This window comes from Dermacentor silvarum, chromosome 8 (assembly GCF_013339745.2).
Source record: "Dermacentor silvarum isolate Dsil-2018 chromosome 8, BIME_Dsil_1.4, whole genome shotgun sequence".
NCBI lineage: Eukaryota > Metazoa > Arthropoda > Arachnida > Ixodida > Ixodidae > Dermacentor > Dermacentor silvarum.
In genome coordinates this window covers 135,618,344-135,639,529 of record NC_051161.1, presented here as the reverse complement: position 1 = coordinate 135,639,529, position 21,186 = coordinate 135,618,344, and the positions used below count along the sequence as shown (strand labels likewise).

Below are 21,186 nucleotides of genomic sequence, written 5' to 3'. Positions count from 1 at the left end.
ATATTCGCAATGCTGGCGGCCAGATTATGACTCCTACAAGCAAATGTACTGCAAGGCTCACAATCGGGAACGCAGCTTTTGTCGCCAGATTGCTGCAAATCACTCATTTTAGGCATGGACTTCTTAAAGGAGTATGGCACTGTTGTCAACATACACGACGGCGTAGTAACGCTTTTCCCTGCTAACGACACGACCAATGGAGCCGAACGACAATGCCGCACCTTACGTAATATCGCGAGGACGTCTGCATACTGCCACTGTCTTGCAGCCTCGTTTCCGTCAGTTGCGGCACACAGCTCACCGAAGAAGCAGTCGCGGATCATGCAACCGCCCTTCTCTTCCGCCAAGGAGTCGCCATCGCCCGTGCCGTCGTCTCCTTAGTCGACGGGCGTACAGAGGTTCTCTTGACAAATTTTACAAGCGAACGTTGGTATATCAGTAAAGGCACCGCTGTCGCGTATCTTAATGAAATCGACCACACTGAAGACTGTTTTGCTATGCAAGGAGAAGCCAAGGCTCCTACAACGCCGTGTACACCCGCCGTCGACATTGGACCGAGCTTAACACCTGCAGATCGACGATAAATACTTAGGTTGCGACAGATTTCCGAAGTGGATCCGGCGACCACGTTTCTGCAGCTGGGCTGCCGGTGTGGCTGGCGCCTCAATGTGCCGCAATCAGAGACCGGCAGATGATGACAAATGAGCGCACGACATATATTCATGAAAATGTAGTTCGGGGGCTCATTTTGGGCAAGACGTATGTTTAAACAATTACGGCATTGTGTATCGCAGCTCGTATAATGACAATGCACTGCAATGGTGGTCGCTTGGCGCGCTGTCAGTGCGAGTGTCCTGACCACAAGGTATTGCTCAGTTACTTCGTCAATTGTGCCTTATTTAGAGGCATGCTGTTCTAATAATTACTGGAAAATCATTGTTTGGAAGTCTGTTCTGGTGTACAAGTTCAGATATTTAAAATTTTCTTTCACTGGGTGTTAACATAACTGATGTTAGATTAAGCAGCCAAGTAACAAATGAAGTAATTTGTCTCCTGTTTCATCCAGGCCGTCGCAGCAAATTCAATCAAGATACACTAAGCCAAGAAGATGACAATGGTGACTGCATTGGGCTCTGGTGCAGGCCAGGTGACAAAGAAGAAGGTGCTTTTTGCATTGTGTGCAGCACAACATACACTGCTTATTCTGAGAATGTCGTTTGACAGCTGCTGCTCTATGATCCAAGAAGCACATCGCGCTTTGCAAAGCTTTACGTGGTCCTGATGGCACATTGAAGCGACCGCCGACTGTGCAGGCTGTTCTGGACTTTACTGGAGCAAGAAACATCATGTCCCATGCTGACACAGTGACTGCGAGTGAAGCACGTTTTGCTTTGGCTATAACATTGCGTCAACTGCCATACAGCTGGGCAGACACAGTGACCCTATTATACCACGCTATGTTTCCAGACTCAAAGATTGCCCAAGATTTTTCATGCAGTCGAAAGAAAACATCCTACATTGTTTCAGATGGCCTTGGCCCTTACTTTGAAGGCCTTGTGTCAAAAGAACTGAATCAGTCTGCTGTTTTTTACAGTATAGTTGTGGATGAAACACCCCTGCCAGAGCTGCGTTGTCAACAGCTTGACGTTCTTGTACGTTACTTTTCTGATGTCCACAAGCAAGTCTTCGTGGAACATTTGTGCTCGTTTCGTTTAGGCAGTGCTACTTCAAATATAATTTTTAAGTGTGTTAAGGAGGCACTTGTGAACATTCCTCGTGTGGGCTTTTTTTCTTTCTTCAGTGACGGTCCTAACGTAATGAAGTCACTGAAGAAAAAACTTCCGGACGACAATCTTTCCCTCATTGATGTGGGAGAATGCTGGCTGCATAAGGTGCACAATGCCTTTTCGCATGCGCTAGATTCGTTTGCTGCTGAATTAGAGAGTGCAGTAGTTGACACCTACTATTTCTTTAAGCACTCATCGGTGCAGAGCGGTCACTTGAAAGAACAACAGAACATTCTTGGACTGCCTGAAGTTGTGTTTTTGCGTCACATCAGCAGTCGCTGGCTGTCACTAATGCCAGCTTTGGAGCGACTGCTTGAACAGTTGCCTGCCCTGAAGAGTGTACTGGCTGCCGAAGCACCAGTGCGCAGTAGCGGGAGCATCAAGGAGCGCTTGAGGAAGACCATTAATAACAAGGAATTTTGCATAAGGCTCTCTTTGTGAAGAATGCAGCTGAGATATTTACGAAGTTCTTTACACTGTTCCAGAAAAGTGAGCCATTCATTCTCATTCTTTATTCAGAGTGTGTGATGCTTGTAAAGAAAGTCTTGGGAAGGTTCCTGAGGTTGAATGTCTTTCAAAACATGTCCGGGCGTCAACTGGCCATGCTCGACGTAGAATCTTCTGAGAACTGGAAGGCAAACGTTGAGCTTGGCGCAGACACTGAGGCAGCCATGGTGTCGTGGAGTGCAAACAAAAAAGCAGCTTTTAGACTTGGAGCACGAACATTCTACATGAAATGTGCCAGGTACCTTCTGAAGCAGCTTCCTCTGAAGAACTCTGTTCTCATGCACCTCTCGTGCTTGGAGCCTAGTGCTTGTGCTTGTGTTTCCGAATCCTCAAGAGAGTCATTTAGGGAGCTTGCCAAATATGAACCGCAAGTTATCCCCTCAAGTGACGTGTCATCTCTCTTGGATGAAGTGACAATTCTGCTTGGAGCCATTGCATGCGACTGTAGATGGGTGGCTGGATAGTTACTGGCAAAATGTGTTCGAGCGAAAGAATGCAGAAAATCAATACCCCTTGTTGACAAAGCTTGGGAAGGCTCTACTCGCTTACCACATGGAAATGCAGATGTGGAGCGTGGATTCAGCCAAAACAACAGAGTGCTCCATGATAGGTCCAGTCTCTCTCGTGAAAGTATTAATGGCATCCGTCGCACACTGTCATTTGCACAACGATATGACGGCGACCCTTGCAAGTTTGAAATTAGAAGAGACGTAAAAGCTGTGAGAAATGCTTCGAAGCGATACTCTGAACGCCTTGCACAGGAAAAGCAGGCTCTTAAACAGCTCCGAACTGATGCTGAACAATCAACACCAAATGAATCTGAAGCAGATGCACAAAATGAAGCTGTGGATGCAGAGCGCATGTTGAAAAATGCGGAACTACTAATTGAGCATGGAATGAAACAAAATTTTTGATGACATCCAAAGCGGACAAGCTCTGCTGATGAAAGCAAGAGAGAAAATGGCAGCCAGTATGAAACAGCTACAGTCTATGAATAAGGCTAAGAAAAAACGAGCATAATTCAAATACATTCCTTTTTATTTTGTACTTGTCAGTCTTTGTTAGTGCATTATAGTCCTGTTCGGGCCGTGCTGGTGTGAAAATCACCGTACCTAGTGATGTATTTTGTGCTCTGATATATGTATGTGTAATATTTATTTGTGTGTTTGTGACTATGAACAGTTTTCATGCTGCATCCAGCCTGTTGGTGCAATATCCTTCACTTTTGTCATCTCTTCTCTACATAATCCTACTTGTATATTTTTGTGTTTTTTTTTTGTGAACTTGCGGCCTATGTAGAAATCATGTCAATTGATAGAATATTTAAGTACATTTTTTCCCCTATTTCGTAAAAAGCTTGCACCTGCTCCAAATACAGAGGTGGCTGCTCCAAAAGCTCCAAAATACTGGAGGGCATTCCCACCACTGAAAGTCTTATATGCTGTCTTCTCCAAAACATGTCGAGTGCATCGGGAATGTTTTGGCAATTGTTTTTACCTCAAAAATCATGTAAAGATAGGTTCAGCATGTTGACTTGCTTTCTTTCACCATGGCTGCCTTTCGATGGGAGCGAAATGTGAAAACACCTGTGTACTTCGATTTAGGTGCACGTTAAAAAAACCCAGGTGGTCCAAATTATTATGGAGTCTCTCACTACAAATCCCTCACTACTTTTGTCTACAAAATGCTCATAAGCAAGTCATAGTGCTGGTGATTTTTGCATGTATGGAAAAAGGTTAATTCCAGAACAGCTTCATTAGTTCTATACATAGTAAAGAACTTGCCAGTGTTTATTTTTAAGGCTGAATTGGATAGGAAACTATTGTGGTATTCTTTATGGTGCCCTTTTGCAGTAAGTTTGTGCAGATGCCTAAAGCTTGTACTATGTGGATGAAAATTGTGCTTAAGCTATAGAAGGATGGTTGTCAAAATGTAATGAAGGCTTCCCGGTAGACATTCTCAGTAATGCTTCTTGGGGCACTTATTGGTCAGCCTTATCGGGTAATGTCATTAGCCTTATTGGTGCTATAATGTTGCTGGACCTGTAGGATAGCCAGCATTACAAAAAACATTAAAATCATTGTAAGGATGCATGTTCTGGAATAATATCAGGATTGTCCCACCAGGTGACGTTTGGTTACACTATATCTGGGATAAACCTGGTTTACTCAGCCAGACAGCCATTCATGCATGAGAGGGAGGGGGGAGGCAGAAAAGAGGCTATCGAGTAATCTTTTTCACATAGATGGTCCATACATCACATCTTTCTTACTTTGGATGCTATGTTGCTCAAAGTGAACATAGCTTTGGGTAAAATGTCTGCATTTTATTACTGCTTATGCCTAATGAAGGCTGCTTTGTTCAGTGTCACTTTCTATATTGTTTCTCTTATGGCACTAATCTCACTTGTTTTAATGCTGCTATAGGTATGGCTGGGCCAGGAGATGAAGTGTAAGCAGACAATGCTATGCTGCGGATTGGTGCCAATCATCACGTCCGAGTTCCCACGACAGTTAAGCACCACTGTGATTTGCTTCATTGACAAGGTAATATAATATGGTGAGTTTGCACTTGAATATTGGTATTGAAAAATATGTCAAGTAAAAAACACAAGAGTTGGCCTTTATGACAGATGCACTTTTGTTCTTTTTTTAAAGAGCTGTTTTTGCACTGTTCTTTAAGGGCATGTCTTCAGAGGATGCTAACACTCCTTTATTGCAAACTGCCATGGAGCTAGTTTATGTGTTAGACTAGCACTCTTTCACCAAGAAAAAGTCCAGTTTTTACTCGCACAGCGATATGGTGCAAAAGACGAAAGGGGTCGAATAGATCAATCTGAATGCATGTTGCTCACACAAATACAAAAAGGATGCATGGCATGGCTAGTGCGATTTGTTTTACAGTGATGATAAGCAGTCTTAATATAATAATTCTATTGATCAGAAGCTAACACACTGGTTCCCCGTCATATTGCCACGCGCTTGTGCCATCATGCTCCCAGAAGACGAGGACGGTCTTGTTCTCGAGCTAGCGCCTTGGTCTTTTGTCGGTGCTGCGCTGCCCCTTCGACGACTCGGACTTACTTTAACGGCCTCTTTTGGAAGCCGCCTGTCTATTAAACGTGAGATTTTTCTGGTGGAGGTGTGGGGTATTCTCAATCCATGCAACAGACCCCTCCTAGCAGCAGGAACGCGAGACCGCAACCGGAGCTCACCCCAGTACACCGCGCCAGCCGGAGAATCCAGGGATTGGCCCCCGAGTTTGAGCCTTTAACTGCGAGGACAACGACGTTGGCAGGTATGGATGCTACATCCACTACTACCACGACTAACCCTGTGACAGCTACTCTGGTACTTCCGGTACCTCCTCATTACACGCTGCAAAAGCCACGCATGCCAAGTCCCTTTCATGGCGACCTTCTTGAAGACGTGGAAGACTGGCTGGCAGACTTCGAGCGCGTCGCTGAGTTCTATGGATGGGACGATGAAGCGAAGCGCCGGAACGTTTACTTCAGTCTTTTGGATGGTGCTCGCACGTGGTTCCAGAACCGTGAAGGCGTCCTGACAACATGGCATGAGTTCTATTGCAGGCTCTTGGACACCTACGCCAGCTCCGATTGCCGGGAACGAGCAGAATGGGCCCTCCAATCGCATTCAGAAGCCTAATGAGAGTGTGGCTATGTACGTGGAAGACATGGTGCGTCTTTTCAGGCAAGCTGACCCTACTATGACGGAAGACAAGAAGCTGCGTCACTTGATGTGGGGCGTGAAAGAGCAGCTTTTTGGTGGACTCATGAGTAGTCCACCCAAAACGGTCACCGAATTTCTCACTGACGCCGTCGCCATGGAGAAGGCCCTGCACCAGCGTTCACACCAATACGATCGGCAAGTAAATCTCTCCTCTGCGACCAGCAGCCTAGGAGCTTTCACGACGGACGTCGAGTCGTTTCGAAAGATTATTCGAGCAGTAGTCCGCGACGAGCTGCGACAGCTGCATCAGGCGCAGCTGCCTTCAGCCAACTTCATCGCTAGCGTCGTGCGTGATGAAGTGCAGCATGCGCTCGGCGCACCACGTTACGAAGCAGCACTTCAGGCTGCTCCACCAGTTCAGGCGTTCACAACTTCAAGTGAACCTCGACATGCAACCTACGCTGAAAGACGCACCGTCCCGTCGCCGGCGACACCTACCTTGAGCGAATGCCAGCGTGCGACTTATGCCGACGCATTCAGACCCCCTATCCTTGCACCAGTGCCGCTACCTGCCGTCACCCTGTATGCGACGCTTCAGTCAGCGCAGGCGGTTTCTTATTTTGGAGAGGCTCGGCCCGCCGCGCGTAAATCGGACATTTGGCGCATGCCCGACCGACAACCGCTCTGTTACCACTGTGGTGAGGCAGGTAATTTATACCGAGAGTGCCAGTACCGCCGCCTTGGACTCCAGGGGTTTCCTGTCAATTCGCCCCGACCACGTTTCGGACAACGGCCACCTGAGAATGAATGACACCACGCGCCACCGTCATCAAGGCGCCAATCGTGATTGCCGTCACCACGACCATCTTATTCGGGAGGTGCAAGTTGGATGTCGCAAAGACGCTCTCCGAGCCCTCGCCTGGAAAACTGATGTCAGCGACCTTTCGAGGCGAGGCCGCTGCTACTTGACGTGACGAAGACCTATTGAAGCGACCTCAGACCGACGGAAACTTGACGACGCCGGTGTCTCAGGCGGGAGACAACTTTTCCATGAACATACCTGTGCTGATCAACGGTCGGAAAGAAAAATGTCACGTTTAATAGACAGGCGGCTTCCAAAAGAGGCGGTTAAAGTAAGTCCGAGTCATCAAAGGGGCAGCACAGCATCGACAAAAGACCAAGGTGCTAGCTCGAGAACAAGACCGTCCTCGTCTTCTTCTGGGAGCATGATGGCACAAGCACGTGGCATTACCCCTCCTCCCGAAAGAGCATCGACTCGATGCTAAACAAAACATTGACAGGCAGAAAGACTTGTCCCAGGAGAAACGTAATGGTGCGGAAACCATGACTTTTATTGTGTGCGATATGGTTTTAACCACACGACGTGCACAATCTCAGGCCGTGGTTGTCGGCGTCGTGATGGCTGGGTGCCGTCCGGAAGAACTTCATAATTGAGGTCACTCACTCGCCGAAGCACTTTGTAAGGGCCGAAGTACCGACAGGCCTTTACAGCGGACGGGGGTCCACACTAACACTTGGTCGCCCGGTCGTACTCAACTTGGCGGTGGCGGAGGTTGTAGTGTCGCGCGTCAATACACTGTTGTTTTTTGATGTCCACCCGAGCCAGTTGGCGTGCTTCCTCGGCACGCTGCGCAAAGCACTCGGTGTCTTCATCACGACTGTCAGAATTGTCACATGGCAACATGGCTTCTAACATCAGCTGAACTTCTCGACCGTAAACAAGAGAAAACGGCGTGAAGTGTGTGGTCTCTTGCGTAGCGCTGTTGTACGCAAACGTGACGTACGGTAGTATCTCGTCCCATGTCTTATGCTGCACATCTATGTACATCGACAGCATGTCGGTCATCGTTTTGTTAAGCCTTTCGGTCAAGCCATTTGCTTGAGGGTGATAGGCAGTCGTCTTTTGGTGCGTGGTGTAACTAAGTTGAAAAACTTCTTCAAGCAGCCTTGCCATAAACGCCGCTCCTCGATCTGTGATGACACAGGAAGGGGCACCATGATGTAGTACGATGTTCTGTACGAAAAATTGTGCTACCTCAAAAGCTGTGCCTTTTGGAAGAGCCTTTGTTTCAGCATAGCGGGTTAAATAGTGTGTGGCGATGATTATCCACTTGTTTCCGGAAGTAGACAACGGAAACGGGCCCAGGAGGTCCGTGCCGACTTGATCAAAGGGTCCTCGAGGCGGCTCGATAGGATTCAGCAATCCCGCAGGCTTCAAATTCGGCGACTTTCGGCGCCGGCATTCACGGCAGGCTTGGACGTATCGTTTAACACAAGTGGCGAATTTCGGCCAGTACTACGATTTGCGTACCCTGCCAAGAGTTCGAGTGAAACCCAAGTGGCCAGACGCAGGCTCGTCGTGGCATGCGAACAGGATTTCGTCACGAAGCTCTGCCGGTACGACCAAAAGATAGGTTTTGTTGCTGGCAGCAGAATTCTTATATAGGACACCCTGGGTGTAAACAAAATGACGGCAAACCGTGGGCGATTTGCGGGGGGCAGAGAGACGTTGCAGCCTTCTAGGTGTTCAATTATAGGTCGTAATTCACAGTCTGCTCGCTGCCGTGTCGATACGTCTTCCACGCTTATGGCGCCGAGAAAAGCGCTCTCGTCTTCGATGTGTTGATCGGCAGGTTCAACAGGTGCGCGCGACAATGTCTCGGCATTGTCGTGTGTACGGCCTGACTTGTACACGATGGTCACGTCGTATTTCTGCAGGCGCAGGCTCCACCGTGCCAGTCGTCGAGAAGGGTCTCTTAGGTTTGCCAGCCAGCATAAGGAGTGATGATCCATCACGAACTTGAATGGGCGGCCATAGAGGTAAGGTCGAAACTTGGCAAGTGCCCATACGACGGCAAGACACTCTTTCTCTGTGGTAGTGTAATTGCACTCAGGTCGTGAAAGGGTGCAACTGGCGTAAGCTATGACCCTTTCGCCGTTCTCCTGCTGTTGGACGAGCACCGCACCCAGACCGACGTTACTGGCGTCAGTATGAATTTGTTTCGGCGTCCTCGTCTAAATGCCCAAGAACAGGGGGCGATGCCAGGCGATGTCGAAGCTCGGCGAAAGCTGCTTCTTGTTCAGAGCTGCAGATGAACGGCGTGTCGTCTCTCGTGAGACAAGCAAGTGGTTCAGCAATTTTAGAAAAATTGCGTATAAAGCGCCGGTAGTATGCGCACAGTCTCAGGAAGCGTCGAACGCTTTTCTTGTCGGTAGGAGCCGGGACAGCAGCTACTGCGGCAGTTTTCTTGGGATCGGGACGGACGCCTTCCGCGCTCACGACATGTCCAAGGAACTTCAATTCTTCATAACCGAAGTGACATTTCTGAGGCTTTAACGTGAGGTTAGCCGATCGGATTGCCTCGAGCACTTGCTGCAGTCGCTTAAGGTGTCCGGAAAAACTGCCTGAAAATACGACCACATTATCCAGGTAGACGAGACAGGTTTGCAATTTTAGGTCGGCGAGCATCGTGTCCATCATCCGTTGGAAAGTTGCCGGAGCAGAGCACAGCCCGAACCGTAGGAGCCGGGACAGCAGCTACAGCGGCAGTTTTCTCGGGATCGGGACGGACGCCTTCCGCGCTCATGACATGTCCAAGGAACTTCAATTCTTCGTAACCGAAGTGACATTTCTGAGGCTTTAACGTGAGGTTAGCTGATCGGATTGCCTCGAGCACTTGCTGCAGTCGCTTAAGATGTCCGGAAAAACTGCCTGAAAATACGACCACATTATCCAGGTAGACGAGACAGGTTTGCCATTTTAGGTCGGCAAGCATCGTGTCCATCATCCGTTGGAAAGTTGCCGGAGCAGAGCACAGCCCGAACGGAAGTACTCGGAACTCGTAAAGTCCATCCGGAGTGACAAAGGCTGTTTTCTCCCGGTCACGCTCGTCTACCTCAATCTGCCAGTACCCACTTTTTAAGTCAAGGGAAGAAAAATACTTGGCTTGCCATAGCCGGTCGAGAGAGTCATATATGCGTGGCAACCAGGGTTCGCACAGCCCCTTGAAATCCTTGAATATCCTTGATATTGACAGTATAAGTTCAAGGGCCCTTGAAACTACTTGAATACCCGTGAGCTCCTTGTAATCCTTGAAAATCCCGTGGGATTTGTTCCGCTAGAGGAAATTAACGACGTACCTCCGCGAGTCACGCTGATTTTTAAGGCCCTTTCGCTTACGAATGCCCATGAAAACAAGCTGTGTTGACTAAAGGGCAACACCAGGAAATTTTGGTTTTAAATTTTGCAGCCCCTACATCGTCTGGCAACTAATATGCATTGAAAATCCAATCCAATGCGAGGCATATCGCTCGCTCTGCTTGCGTATAGTGTCTAGAATATACTCTAGTGTGCCGTCCACCGAGTGTCCAATGCGGGACGGTGGCGCGGGCAGTGATGCCTGCCGCCGCGGGCCACCAGACGGCAATGCCTGTCAGTACCATGCTAAACCCTGCGGTGTTCGACTCGTGTTCGTTTGCGATGCATTGATTGCTACGCGTCGATTGCAATGCGTAGTTCATTTCTCGCCTTGCTGCCGCTTTCGTTGCAGTCTTTTCTTCTTGTGAGTGGGTGTTTTGCATCTATGTGTGCACTCGTCTGTCTAAAGAAACTTTGAACAGGTCGCGAAACCGCGATTTCCCAGACAGACGCGGAAAGAAACGGCTCATCTCATTACCCAGCGCGTCCGCAGACCCCGAACGTATCGCGGATTGGGACAAGAGCATAAGAGGCAGATCTGCCGGGCAAATTGGGAGACTCGCGTCGTGTCTCGCCTGAAGTCCGCCCATGGCTCAGCATGGTCCGGCATAGTCTCGAAGTGCAGCGCACCAAGCCGCCGGCAGCGGCAATCATCACACTCGGGGCTACCGCGGCACCCGCTTTCGGCATACTAGTGTCTTTTATGTACTATAGTCGGGCCGTTTGTCGGCCACGTGCGCGTCATTTCAGCGAAGTTCGCGTTTGCGTTGTGTGTTTACTTTGACAAGATGCCAGGCGGGAAGTGCAAGTTTCAGCCTGCGTGGCTGCAACATACGGACTATCGTCACTGGGTGAGACCAGAACCAAGCGATCCTTATCGAGCAATGTGCGCATTATGTCAGAAGACGGTCGACATTGCAACGATGGGGGAATCGCCTTGAAGAGCCACCAGAAAGGCGCGAAGCACCGATCCAAAGCTGCAGTAGGTGAGGACTGCTCATCCGTCACAAGTTTCATGCAAGCGGCAAATCTGTCTTCTGAGGCTGCTTGTCAGTGTGAAAGCACGGAAACTTCCTCTCGGGCTACGACATGTGACGAAGACTGCAGAAAGCATGATTCCGTGATCGAAGCCGAGATTTTGTGGACAATGAAAGTTGTGTCGTCACACTACTCCTACAGCTCCAGTGGATCCATTTCCCAACTATTCCAAAAGATTTTTCCGGATAGTGAGGTCGTTAAATGCTTCACTAGCTCTCAGAAAAAGTGCGCGTACGTCGCTTGCCACAATCTGCGCCCATTTTTCACTTCGCAAGTACAACAAATGATGGAGAAGTCTGACAATTTTGTTTTGCTTTTTGACGAAACCTGCAAAGAAAACAACTTGATGTTCACGTCAGATTGTGGAATAACTGTGAGGTGACAACCAGATACAGTAAAAGCTCGATGATACGAATCTCACGGGGTCACGAAAAATATTCGTATTAGCCGAAATTCGTATCATCGAAACACAATTAAAACTACTGTCTTATCTCGATAATTCGAACTTGAAGGGGCCCGAAAATTTGTTCGAATTAAAAGGACGTATTTTTGAAGTATTCGTGCACCATAGCACGATGCACGAACGGTGCGAGTCGTGAAATATCGCGGCGCGCAAGCGCATAGCAAGCGCGGCCCACGAAACTGCCCACGCCGGCTAACGGTCGCTTCCCGATAACGACAGAAAACGAAGCTTCAGGGAGCGAGCGGGCGGCGCCGGCACACGGGTGCGCACGGGGACCGTCGAAGGTGAGAGAGGAGGGCGACAGGGAAGCGGATATGGCCGTGTCAACTCCGCCGCTTCAGTGGCTCCCCTCGCCCTCCCTCTCAACTCCCTCGTAGCTCTCTCACCTTCGACTCCGTGCGCACCCGCCGCCGTGCTGGCGCCAGCTTATTTTAGCCGCCCCCTGAAGTTTCCTTTTCTGCCGTCGTCGAGAAGCGAGCGTTTGCGGGCGTGGCAGTTTCGTTGGCCCGACTGTGCCTCCGCCGCTGCTTACCTCTGCGCTGCTGCCGCAGCGTGCAAGGTCAACATGTGACTAGAAAATAGAGGAGAAGGGTTCACTGCCGTTTTATCCGCGTGGCTGAGACGTCGGCACTAGTGTGTGCTAGAATACGGTTGTCTAGAACACTCTAGTCGGCACGTACACGCTTGTTCCAGGCGCGATGCAGAAACGGCGACCTTGCAATTTGAGAAAGGGGGAAATTTCCGCCGCGGGTTCTTTTTTTTTCCCCGTTCCTTCGCGCGCGACATTGAGGGGTCTCTCCTGAGCTTTTGCTCTATGGCGGTGTCGAAGCAATGCCGGTCGGAGGCGCCGCCGCGTTATTTGGCGCGCTGCTAAGAGCATTGTCGGTACGCGGTATGTTCGAAGTAAGCGTGTTCGAATTAACGAGATTCGACTGTAGCTAAATTAAAGAGTCAGAGGTGAACTCACTGAGGCACATGTACGTAAAAAGCATTTATTTCTTGAAGCGCCACCGCTTCAAACTCTTCGCGCCCAGTCGCGGAGTCTAGCGCCGTGCCTCCGCACCAAAAGAGGAGAGAAAGCGCGTGACTGCGCGCTGTTCTCTTTCGCGGCCGTCGGTGGGGCGGCGTTTATTCGTATCAACCGACGCAGGCTGAAAATCGATTCGTAACAACCGTTCTCTAGCACGTTGCAAAGTAATGGGGCTCGGCCGGGACCACAGAAAAATTCGTATCATCGGGAAATTCGTATTAGCCGTGATCGTATCATCGAGCTTTTACTGTATCTGACTTCGAAATTCATGGGTCACAGCACAGCTGACGACCTTATGCAGAAGTTGACGGAAACACTCGCGTCCTTTCCCCTGAGCAGGATTGTGCAGCTCTCGATGGACGGCCCGAATGTCAACTGGAGTCTTTTCAACAAGTTGCAGCAGCACATGAAGAATGACTTTCAAGTTCAGTGCTTGGATAATGGTTCATGTGGCTTGCACACAGTGCAAAATGCTTCCAAAGCAGGAATGCATGCGACAAGCTGGCGAGTTGACACCTTTCTGTCGAGCTTATTCTCACTCTTCCATGATGCACCGTCCCGCCGTGAAGATTTTGTTGAAGAAACAGGGAGCAAGCTGTTTCCACTTCCTTTCGTACCCTGCCGTTGGGTCGAGAACGTGCCCGTACTGGAGAGAGCCCTGGCTATGTGGGAGCATTTGAGGCACTACACCGAAGCAGTGAGCGACCATAGGCTACCCTTGCCGAAATGTAGAGCGTATGAGAACGTCAGTGCTTTTCTAAAGGACCAGCTTGCACTTGCGAAACTGAACTTTTCCTTAAACGTTGCAATGGTTGTGCAGCCTTTCTTGACTGTTTTTCAGTGATTCTCCAAAGACATTTTTTTTTTGCAAAAGAGCTTGAAACTGTCTTGAGGAGCCTCCTTGCAAGGTTCGTGAATCGCTTGGTATTGACAGAAGCCACGAGCATCACGAAACTGCTGCGAATTGATGTGAATAATATTGCCAATTACACGTCACTTGAGAAGGTGGACGTTGGACGTGTGGCTGAGAAGATCTTCAAGAGCGGAAAAGTGAGTACCAAGTGTGTTTTTGAATTTAGGGGGGAGTGTCGGAAGTTCATTGTGAACATGATCCTGAAAATCACGGAGAGAAGTCCTCTTAGGTACCCTCTGGTTCGAGGGTTGTCATGTTTCGACCCCAGAGAGATGGCGAAGACAGAAATGTGCCTCGGGAAGCTGAAAGTTGTTCTTAACTGTTCAATTGACAGTAAGCTTCTTTCTGAGCACAAGAGAGATATTCTGTGTGCACAGTACATTCAGTTCTACCACGAAAAACGGCATGAACTGCAAAACTATGAAAGAGACCATGAACGCCTTGACGTTCTCTTTGTGCGCCTTTTGAAGCATGACCCGGCGTTCTCGATGTTATGGGAAGTACTGAAGGTCCTTCTCTTGCTTAGCCATGGGCTGGCTTCAGTAGAAAGAGGTTTCAGTGTAAACAAGCAGATCGCAGTCGAAAATATGGCAGAGCTCTCGTATATCTCACAACGAGTCATCTGCGAGGCCGTGAAAACCCACGGTGGGCTACTTAATGTTCCACTGTCGAAAGAACTGAAGTCATCAGTGTGGCAAGCCAGGCATAGGTATGCGCTATACATGGACGAACAGAAGAAGCAAGCTGTAGCACAATAGGTAACCTTGAAGCAAAAAAGCACTCGAGCTAGAGCTACAGAGCATGCAAGAGAAGAAGACAAAGCTCCAAAAAACTGAAGTGCTTGCAGGAGTCAGCGGATCGCTTTTCGGAAGACGCCGAAGCAAAAAACGACCTGACTTATCTTGTCAAGGCAAAGTTTCCGTCGAACAGCCAAAGAAAAAGAAGTGGAGATAACAGCTCTTGAAAGAGAAATTAATGCGAAAATAGGGCTCCTTTCCGAAGTCATGTGAGGAAATAAAATTACGCTAACACTCCTTGAATTCTGCCTTTTTGCAACCTTGAAATCCTTGAAATGTCCTTGAATTTCCAGCCATATATTGTGTACGAACCCTGATGGCAACGAATAAACGTCTTTCCTTGTGATGTTGTTGAGTTTTCTGTAATCAACACAGAAGCGGAGAGTGCCGTCCTTCTTCTTTGCCAGGACAACCGGTGATGACCACGGACTGTTTGAAGGCTGGATGACGCCATCGTTAATCATCTCCTTGACTTGTCGTTGAATTGCTTCACGTTCTTTCTGCGAAACACGATACGGCCGCTGGTGAATAGGAGGTGCATCGTCATAAGTAATTATCCTGTGCTGCAGGATTGGTGTCTGACTGACTTTAGACGATCGCGCGAAGCAGTCCTTGAATTTATACAAGTCCCCGCAGTGCCGCCTTATTGTCCTCCGACAGCTCGTTATTGATGTCAATATCTGTACCGCATTCTGCATCGCTGCCACTTTCTCCATAAGCGAAACACTCAGTGACGTCCTCCCAGGCTTCAGCATAAGCGACGGCAGTGCCACGGAAGAGGTGTCGGTATTCATTTGTAAAATTGGTGATGAAGACGTCAGCTTGGCCATCCCTAACATCAATGATTCCTCGAGCCACGCTAATTCTGAGGGTAAGCAGAAAGGAGACGTTGCCCTCTGCGAGTACTTCGCCTTCGCGTGTGCCCCCGGACGTTAATGGAATCATTACACTAGCACGAGGTGGTATCGTGACGCTGTCGTCGGAAATTCGAAAAGCGGCTGTGCGGCTGCACGTGTCTCGTGTCGTCGCATTCTTTGTAGAGAAAGAAATACAGCGTCGGCGGAGGTCAATGATGGCGCCATACTCTCGAAGAATGTCTATTCCGAGTATTAATTCACGGGAGCATTCTCGGAGAACAAGGGAGCTGATCAGAAATGTAGAATTTTTAATTTGCACCCGTGAAGTGCACACACCAAGCGGTTTGACGACATGTCCGCCAGCTGTCCATACGTGCGTCCCTGTCCAAGGCATAACGACTTTCTTTAGACAACTTGCCATTTTTCCGCTGATAATCGAGTAGTCAGCGCCAGTGTCGATTGAAGTAGTGACAATATGAATAAGGAAAACTTCTCGTATCTCTGAAGTGCTCTGGTCCTTATATTTTGCCACAATCAAGTGGTTTTAAATATTGGTGCACTTGCACTGAGAGCAGTGCAATACTAATGCCAACTGACCCACACATCAAGTTTGCGTGGTCATGCAGCCTGTCATTTACACATTTGGCTTGTTAAGCCGATGTAGCATCTACTGCACAATAATGGTATGTGATAGACACTGCACCTGTGTACTATACATGCATTTTTTTGCATGCTTTTTTTCACAGGTAGCGATGCATGCCATTTCATTATTTATGTGCCTACACAACAAACCAAGCTTGTTCTGGGCCGAGAAAGAATTCTAGGAAAAAGCTTGGCTCGTTGGGTTGGGTTAAATGGCTCGATGGGTTTTGGATCCCGTACGGGTTCCTTGCTCACACTAAGGCACATAAGCTTGTAGGCTGTGCTTCTGCAATTTCTACAGCTCACTGACAGTGCAGGTGTGGGCCTCATCTTCGCAAGGAAACTGAGTAACAGCACCTTCCACGGAGCAGATTACCCGGGTTGAGTGAGGCACCAGTGTTGGTGTTTGTTCCCTTGTGCAGAACAGCATCTTTAGGTTCATTGTAGTTGTAGGAAGACAAGTTACACATAAGTTCCATGGTTTGAGTAGGCGCATTTCTCTTGGGGCATCAAGCTTTTTTTTTTTTTTGCAACTGTCTGCATGGGTGCTTCAGTAGCATTGGCGTGAAGTTGGCATAGAGTTGTGCATTCAAGAACTTCTGAACAATGACCTGCTGTAGTTAGCGCTGTGAAGATTGCATCATCTACCAAGCCTTTGGTTTTCTGTTGGTGTACTTGTAATCGTGCTGTCAGTTATTTCTGTGCATGCCAAATTATCTTGAGGCCCCACACTGATGCTATCGATGTCTTCAAGTGCAGACTTTTTAGAATAAGGTTCTTCGCTTTGCAAATGTGGTTGTAGGAAAGGTGGCACTTACAGGTGCCTATTCCAGACATTATTGAAACAAGCCAGCGAATCTCAGTTACGTCTTGTCCATAGTGTATAGCAGTTAGTCGAGGGTTGAGAAAATTGCTCTCAGTGGTAGCATGCTGGCAGTAACTTGATCACTGACCACATCTTCATTGTCGTGCTACCTGACTAGATGAAGATTTGTTGAAGCTCTCACAAAATTTCCCGCAGAAGTTATGGATAACACATTCTAGCCAAGGCATATTGGTTCATCTTACTCGTGTACAGATTAGAAATCTATAAGTGCTACCTTTCCTTTAACCAGACTTACAAAGCAAAGAACCTTGTCCCGAAAAGTCGGCACTATAAGACATCAGTAGCGTCAATGTGGAGCCTCCAGATAATTCGGCCAGCCGGGAAGAAATTACTCATAGCAAGAGTTCAAGAATGCCGACAGAAAATCAAGGGCTTGAAACTGATGCATTATTTGCAAGGTGCCAACTAGAGCAGGTCTTTGTTCATGTCATCTGGGTCATAAGCTAAGTCATAAGGTCATAAGAAAGTTTGACATATTGAAACAAAAAGAGCTTGTTCAAACCAAGAAATTGCCTTCAGCTTGTCTTCCTGCAAGCCCACTAAACCTGGAACTGCCATTTTGGGCTAAGGACTCAACTTCAACACTGCAGGATACTTCACCATATCCTCGTGAGAGTGACCTGCACCGTGGAACATGACGTCAGTCAGCTCCTTCTGAAGTAAAAGAATAGGTCCACGTGCTTAGCCACCATGGTGTAAACCAGGAATCTGATTCTGCTCCAGAACTTCAGCTTTTTGTTGCGATAGCTATTATATGGGCACTTCAACCGGATTTCTGCTGTCGGCGTCGCCGTGAGGTTCCGTATAGATTCCAAGGGGGATAAAATCATCGCCGCGCGCCGTATGTGCGAGCGAAAGCGCGCGGGGGACGCGCGCTATCACGAAGAACGAATGCATGGCGGAAAGCAAACGCGACCATCTCGCAAAAGGCCGTGGGGGTATGGGAGGGAGGGAGGCGGGGTGGTGTTGTGCTCCGGCACCAAAGGGCGTATCTTGCCACTCAATCTCCCATGCGAAAGCATGAAAGCGGGAAGGCAGCGCGGGAGGGAGGGGGGGGGGGCAGCTTCTCCTCTAGCAAAAACTTCTCTGCACTTTGCCCGGCGGTGCCGGTCGCCTGCACCATCTCTTATCTCCACACGGCTGTGACCTTTGTATGCGCTGTACATTCGCCGCTCAGTTTCCATTGAAGCGATAGACCGCGCGAACCTGCGCTTGTTGCCAGCGTTTTGACAGTCATCTGCGGTCATTTAGTGTGATCTATTCATGTTTGCTTGTGCGCGCTGACACCACGATTGTTAATTCAGTTAGTAGGCGAATGTGTCCAAGTTTATGCAGCCGATAAAACCACTATCCCTACTCCGAATAACTCTCTACTAATTTGGTATTGCAATCGATGCTTCACCTTTCGGGCGAAACTGCGACATTTTTTTTCCCCTGACTTGGTCAGTGACCACAATTTTATCATTATGAAACAGAATGCATTAACAGGTTCAAACTCAGGGTAATGTCTTTATTTGCATGATTTTGTGGACAAAAACTGATGAGAGGAGGCGCAGTGTGAGTATTGAACCTGTCCAGAGGACTGTGACGTCAAGAAGTTTGAAACCCATTTGCATAGGCTAACAATCACTGGTGCTATCAATCACTGGGCTAATAATCAAATGGTGCTATCGCTTGAAAAAATACCATGCGCTTTTTCCAGGAATAGGGCCAATTTTTTTAGCTGTAGGTAGCACCATGGGTGTATACTGCACATATAATTTTGGTTAAATGTAAGGAATGTACGGCAGAATAGGCCATTTAAAACTAATGGCCATAATCTTGGCATTAGTAGATCTTTGCTCAAACCATCTGACACTTTCTTGAAAGGATGAAATTTTTGTAAATGTAGCTGCTGTCAGCTTATTCAATTTTAGCATTTGGTCTTATACCGGTAGCCTTAAAAAAATTAAATGCTTGGGTTTTACATGCTAAAGCCATGATATGAATATGTGGCACGCTGTAGTGGGGGACTCTGGATTATACCTTAAACACTTGTTAATTCGAAACTCTGATATCTCGAAATATCGGTTAAGTCGAAATTTTTTTCCTGGCTCGGTGTCAACTCTATGTATATTTCACCTCTTATCCACAAATGCTCTTGTGCTGTGCTCCGGATATCTCGAAATGTTATCACCAAAAGATTTTCATACGTTGTGCGTAGCTGCGATATCGCCAAGAAGTGACAAGATCACACGTTTGTAGCAAATTCTGCTTCATTCTATGCCGCTCTTGTCATCCACTGTTCATGGCCAACTGCGATCTCATTGGTAATCCGGGCAGAGTATTCCTCTGGCCCTTGACAAAGTGCAACGAGCACAAGGAGGTACTGCCTCCCGTATTTTTAACTATATATTGCACGAGAATACTATAATATGGTTTTGCGTCCTGAAGGGAACATCGCATTAGACTCTTGCACAGGCGAGTGCTTGGTGCACCTGAGAGTACTTCTGCCGGTCTCACTGATTATTGCCCCTTAAAGGCACTAAAATGATGAGTGATGGATGGTTGCGCGATATAGCTAAAAATACGGGAGGCTGTACACGGGACCTCCACAACATGCATGCTCACGTGTATGCACAGAGCTGTCAGATTGCTTATTTTTTGTGCTCTGTATTTCTGTGTGGATCTGCGCGCTAGGCCATGCCACTTGATGTGCTGAATGTTTGGTATGTTATTGGTATTTTCTTCAGTAACTCTTTGAGTGTCAATTTTTTTTTGCAAAATGCGACCCCCCAGGGTCGATTTTTTTTATTGCTGATTTAAATGCTTCGAAAGAACTTATTTCGAAAAAATATGGTCGCAATTTTTTTAGAGTGACAGTAAGGTAAGGAAAAAATAGTTTGTGTTGTAAAATACACAATCTTTATTCATGAATAAGAAGATAAGCGCACTGAAAAATGGTTGTGTGCACGTCCGGAAACCGAAACAAGTGAGAAGCTTTCGTCCTATCGCCAACAAGGTGCGATAGAGCTTTTGTTGTCTCCAAAAATGGAAACGCAAGAATGGCAGCATCATTCGTGCCTGCTTGAGAACAGGTAATCGCGCCGCGGTGGGCGATAAGCGATTGAGTAACAAGTGGTCACCTTTTGAGAGATTTGAAACCAGATAGCCATCAGTTTAGCGCGTGCAACAAGCGGGATCCGCCGCAGGAGAAAACCGTAACTTGCCGCCGCTGCCGCGCGCGTGCGCCCGTATGCGCAAGCGATAGCTCCACCGTTGCCATAAAAAAAAAATTAAAAAAACTGGAGAGGCATTGGCGCAAGTAAAAAATTCCACGTCTTCCCGTCGAGTGGCAGCACATGTCAAGCGAAAGAAATGATCAAAAGAGGCGCGCACTTGCCGCCGCCGTGCGCGCGCCCAGATGTGCAAGCGATACCCGAGGCGCCGTTGCCATAAAAAGAAAAAGAGGCATTGGCGCAAGGTAAAAAATTCCACATGTTCCCGTCGAGTGGCAGCACATACCAAGCGAAAGAAATAATCGAAAGAATCACGCAGTTACAGTGTAGCGCAGTTGTCGCCGCGCACGCACGCGTGATAGCTGACGCGCCGTTGCCATAAAAAAAGAAGAAAAAAAGGAGAGGCATCGGCGCAAGTAAAAAATTCCATGTGTTTTGGTCGAGTGGCAGCACATGCCAAGCGAAAGAAATCGTCAAAAGAGGTGTGCATTTTAAATGTACAAGCGATACCGTAAATGTACGTCATTGACCATTTTGAAGGTGTTCGCGGAGATCCTACATGTACGATATTGACCCTTTCAGGGTCAATATCGGCAAAGGTTCAGGGCAGCAAAGCAAAGGTTCAGGGCCACGATTTGTAGCAATGCCTTTTCCGATGCCATTCCTAGTCTCGTTTCATCAGTGGTCATAGTGACACTGCACCCACATTATCATTACGGGTTTGATGGAACATGTTATAACTGCGCATGTGAGGATGGGGCACAGAAAGAATGCACAGAGGACAATCACGGACCTTCAACGGAGTTATATTGCAGAAAAATTACACAGGTAGCAGTTTCTGCGCAGAAACGGAAAAACCACCGCCATGGCGCACATTGTCAGCGCGATCACAACAGAAGGTCATCACATCATACAACACTATGGAACTTCCTTATCTCCGCAGGATTAAAGACACGTTTTTACCACACATTATATCATCAATTTACGTTCTTCAAGCCCGTGAACTTTGAAACTTCTTTGTTGCAAATATATCTCTTTTTTGTTTTAAAATTAAGTGACGCGGTGCTAATGCAACCTTCTCCTTCACTTTTTACGTGAGATGCCTCAAACAATTCTCTTTCTGATTCTTAAATCTTCCAA

The 21,186-nt window shown here is 47.9% G+C and overlaps 1 long non-coding RNA gene across 1 annotated transcript in view; it reads left to right on the top strand.

The window, feature by feature from the left end:
• The window catches only part of LOC125947384 (uncharacterized), a 63,396-nt gene that overhangs the window by 30,045 nt on the left and 12,165 nt on the right, over positions 1–21,186 (top strand). Inside the window, exon 3 of the long non-coding RNA XR_007468255.1 lies at positions 4,721–4,840. This is a non-coding gene — a long non-coding RNA (uncharacterized LOC125947384). The remainder of the gene's footprint in view (positions 1–4,720; positions 4,841–21,186) is intronic.